Consider the following 5,277-nt stretch of genomic DNA (forward strand, 5'->3'; position numbering starts at 1 on the left):
AAAACAAAGGGGCAAAATGATTTTTCTTGTGGGCTTTTGGCTTTTATTCAAGAAGAGAGAATTCCCTTAAGGACTTTCTCTTACAGCTCATCAGCCAAAATGGTGTCATATTTTCTTCTTTTAGTGAAGGCTGGGAATTTTAGTACTTCATATACTAGCCTCCTAGTGGAGGAAGACAGAGGAAATGAGGAAGGAGTCAATATCCAGTTAGGCAATTTCTAGGATCAACCCAAAAGACTCAGCTCAATTGTACTTGTTTTCCCTAATTAGCTACTCAAAGGACATTATCCATACTATTCATTTGGGACCAACTAGTGGTTGTCTTTGCCTGGAAGCTGTAATCTTATGTGGTTGTTTTCTTCTTGTTCTTCAGATGCCTTTTCCTCAGAAAAAGGAAAAATGTGATTTATGAAGATTTTATTATAGCCCACCCTACTGAAAACATCTCTCCCTTTCTTTTGTTTCTTAACACTCTATTTACTTCATAATGCTTAATTCAGTTTGGAAGATTGCAGAGACAATTTTTTTTCTCATTTTTATTGTGATTTGGGTGAAAGTTTACAGAGCAAATTGGTTTTCTATTCAACAATCCATACACATTCTGTTTTGTGATATTTACTGCAATCCCCACACTGTAACAGCATTCTTCCCACTTCCTCCCTATACCACCTGCTTGAACAATTTCTCTTAGAAAGATCAGAACAAGGTTGGTTCCCATGAGGCAGAGGTTAAAGATGTCACAAATGCCAAAATTACTGTGCCACTCCATCATTTCAGACATTAATTCCTCTTCTTCCTAGTAATCTCCCTCATGTCTTAGGATTCTGTATTTCACTGAAACTTCTCACAGATACCCACAGGATGTTCTCATGTACTGGTTGTGGATGCTGGGAGGCTGGCAGGCTGGCAAGTCCCAGGTCTGTAAGTAGGTCTGGAGGATCATCCCAATTCTCAGGGTTTGATGAACCTAAATTAGCAGATCAGATGATGGCTGCTGTCTCAAATACAGGGGTGAGATAACAATGAGCCAAAATGCAGAACCAGGACAAGAGGGAGAGCAAACCTTCCCAGAAGATTCCTATATACACACCCTCAAGGAAGCTAGGGTGGTGATTTGAATGACCTGCTCCAGCAAGGCAGGACTCAAGATACATCCCACTTATTTTGGTTACTTCATGCTGCTCCAACAGAAATATCCAAAGTGGATGACTTTAACAATCAGGAGTTTAAAAGCAGCTACTCAGTTGCTCATGGCAAATTCCACCATTGAGTTGATTGCCAGTCATTATAGGGAATAACTACTACCAGCTGCCAAGCCAAGGTGACACATGACCTTAACTACCACACCATCCTAAACAGGCATGGATAATAGGATTTATAATACATCACAAAATGGAGAACAATGGCTAGAAGGGCCACATCAAGCAATACCACACCACCTTTCCCCTTGTTCTTCCTTTTCATCCTCGTTCACTTTCCTAACTCTATCCCTGGGAAAATGCTGGCCTTTTGATGTCATATGCTTGATTGTTATAATGAGTCCATACCCTTCTGATATTACAGTTCACCTTACAGGTCTGTCTGTGTTTTGGCTGCCAGTTGAGACTTGAGGTTTAAGTTCAGTTCCTAGGCTGAAGGGAGTCTAAGGACTCTAGTCTTGGAGGTTACACCAGTCCTCATCAGACCAGAAAGACTGATCTTTTTATGATTTTGTTTGTTCCACATTTCTCCCCACTCTATCCAGAACCTCTTATTATGACCTTTTTCAGAGCAGTCAATAGTGGTAGCCAGGCACTATCTAGTTCTTCTGGTTTCAGGGTCATGGAGCTAGGAATTCATATGCTTCATTAGTACAAGGACAAAATTTTTATATTTCCCATGAGCAGGTTTTTCTCTCTGCCCTGGTGGAACCATTATAATCCCCAGTAAGAAGGTGGGATCCTGTAAGCTCAGGAAGAAAGAAGATACATTGTGAATGTTCATGCCAAAAAAGAATAGAAGGTGGAACACCATCCCCTTCCTTCCCTAGAGAATGTTAGAAGAAGGAAGGAAATAAACAGAGAGATAAGAGGCAGAGGTGCCCAAGAACATTAAAGGTGATGACCTACTTTTAGAGAATGTCCAAGAAGATGGGAGACCTCTCATTGCAATCCCAATTTCAACATGTCAGTTAATTTAACATAATCAGCCACGATAACTCAATAGTTGCACAGAAAAGTAGCTAGATAGATTTGTTGGATGAATAAATGAATCATGTTCAAAGAGATATTTTGATGGGATGTGAATATCCCCTATTTTGATCCCATATATGAAATCTTGGCCTCACTACAATATAGTTACAAATGATTAGTTTACCTCAAATGATAGAACTTCTTAAATCAGAGACTGCCTTTTTTTTGTCTTTGCAGGACCTTCTTTGCATCAGTACTCTATAGCTGTTTGCCAATTGATTAAATAAGAGAATTTAATTAATAAGGCAAAAGTGACAGAATTAGAAATAACAAAAAAGATTCTAAGTCCCAAGGTTGTATTTTTCTTCAGAATGGGAGGGCCCTAGAATTTAATAGAGAGATACAATAGATGGTAAAGTCGGGTACTGTATCTGCCCATTTCTGTGTTTTAATTCTACTTTAGATATATACATAGTGCCTAAGGCATTTGACTGCTATCCAGAAGGCTGGTGGTTCAAACCCACCAGCCACTCCTCAGAAGGAAGGTTGGGCAATCTATTTCCATCTGATATCATCTTGGAAACTCAAGGAGGGGTCGCTATGAGTTGGATCAGACTCAATGGCAGTGCATACATACTTCTAACTTATCAACTATCTTGTTGTACAACTCACATTTACAACAGCTCCGATGGTCCAGGCTCCATATGGGGTCATGGTTGAGTCCTAGGCACCCTGCATGGGCCACCCCAAGCAATATACCAGAGGCCTTGGTAACAACTGGATCACACAAAGGACAGTGATCAGCTGGTCATGGGACACCTGTTCATCCACAACATCTCAGTCTGGACACAGAAGGCACAAGGTTGCAGATCCAAGGCAAGGACTTGAAGTTGTTGTGGAGGTTGGCAGGGGAGGCAGAAATAGGGGAGAGGGAAGGGCCGTGTGGGACAAGGGGCCAGGATGGATGGAGAATGAGTAGGGTCCCCACTCAGACAGGCAACAAGAGGCAGCAGGCAGTAGGTAACTCCCATCTACTACCCCCCTCACTCACAACCTTCATGGGTTCTGCAATGATCAGGAAGGCATGGGTGGAGAAGGGGGCTAGCTGTGAGATGTGCACATGATAGGTGATAAGCAACTAGGGGAGGCCTGGCACCAAAGATGGGGCACAGCCCCCAACTTTCACAAAATACTAATTTCAGGTTATTACCTGGTCTTTGGAACCTAACCATGTTGATAAATGAGGAGTGGATGTATAGAAGAATAGTTCTGAAGGTAGTAGGATTCCCAGAGGGTGTCAAAGAAAAGAAAATTGGTATTGGACCTTAAGAAATACAGGCAGAAGTTCCAATAAGATGGAAGAATAGGCAGATAAACTACACAGACCCTCTTCAACAAAGAAAAGAGGAACCAATTAACACAGATACAGAAGATAATTCTGGAACCCTGAGCTTTGAAAGGACGGATACAGAAGTGGACTAAACTTCAACTAGTTGAAGAACCTGCATGGAAATACCAAAAAAGGAGACATATGGAGCTGCAAACTGTCAGCGATCTTGATAGCACAGACAGCCTGGATATTTGCAAGTGGTGTTAGGACCTGAGAATTAACCTAAAACTTGATGCTGCTAGATAGGGGCTGCACAGAGGACTGCACTGGTGGCTATTGAATACAAGGGAAAGCAACAAAGAGGGAGATTGGCTGAGCTGTGGACTATTGGCTGTCTGGAGGGTGCAGCCATTTTGAATGTTTACAAATGGTTCAACCATTTTGGATATTTAAAGCTACCGTGTTCTCTCAGATTCCAGGGACCTAAGAATAGGCTCCACTTGCCAGGAACCACAAGGACATACTGGACACTGAGGACTGGAAAGGTTCTATATTCCCCTTGTTACTCTTATACCCCACACCCTCTTGGTGAATGTAGGTGTGGTCATCCCTCATTCCCACCCACCTTCTAGGCCAGTAGGAATTCCATCCCAGTCTCTGTGTTCTGATGGAGCGTGGGTGCCTTGCCCTGCTCTGTCCAGATTTTTTTTTAGTTTGTTTGTTTTTGTCTGTTTTAAATTATTATTATTATTATTATTATTCATCCTTTTTATTATTATTCTTTATTCTTCTTTCAAGTTTCTAGTTTTTAGCTTTTTCTCTCTTCCTTTTCCCTGGTTCCCATTTTACTTTCTTGCAGTTCTCTCCATTCCTTGTTTATCTTTTTTGCATTCTTCCCATTTTATTCATGATTGTTTTCCTACTCTACCTCTTTTCTCTTATTTCCCCTACTCCAGATGTGGTTTTTTGTTTGTTTTTTTTCCCCCTTTTTCTGTTGATATTTCTTATGACTTTTTAAAGCATTTCTTTCAATATTTTCTCTCATTTATTGCCTTGCCTCTTTTTTTTTTTCTTTTGTCTTTTTTCTCTTTTTGGTGATTGATCTTGTGTGTTTATGTGATGTATGTTTTTTGTCCTCTTGCTTTTACTTTTTTGATGGGTTTTTGACTTGTTTTTGTCTAAATGAGTGAGAGACACCAATTGTGCCCATATGACACAACCACATCCACACCACCCACAGCTCCACTTACTGAATGAGAGCCACCACTTCATTCTGCACCAACTGGTCAATGATACACAACCACCAGTAAGAGCTTGACTCACCCTTAACTGCTCTTCACAGTTAACAGAGATCTGTGCAGTCACCTTCATTCTCTATCACACCCACCAGGAGACAAGTGGTGAGTGCATCAGTGCTGCCAACTAGTGAATAGAGGAGCATGGTACTCTGCTTACTAAGATACACCCCTCAAAAAAAAAAAAAAAAAAGAATTGGGGGCAAATCACTCCAACATGCAGTCACCAATCAAATATAAATACAAAAAAATCACAATGTCTCAGAGACAACAGACCATCACATTCCACACAAAGAACCATGATAAAGCAGTAGAAACAAGGGAGCAGGATACAGAACCAGAACACATCCCTGAGGAAGAAGCAGCACTGGAACTCCCTGATAAGGAATTCAAAAGAATCATGTTTTAGTACCTTCAACAGATTGAGAGACAGATCAAGGAAAACACTGACAAAATAAAGGAAAACACAGACAAAAGTCTA

The sequence above is a fragment of the Orycteropus afer genome, unplaced genomic scaffold, assembly GCF_000298275.1.
Source record: "Orycteropus afer afer isolate SDZICR_OR568_19922 unplaced genomic scaffold, OryAfe1.0 scaffold00234, whole genome shotgun sequence".
In the NCBI taxonomy this organism is placed as follows: Eukaryota; Metazoa; Chordata; class Mammalia; order Tubulidentata; family Orycteropodidae; genus Orycteropus; species Orycteropus afer.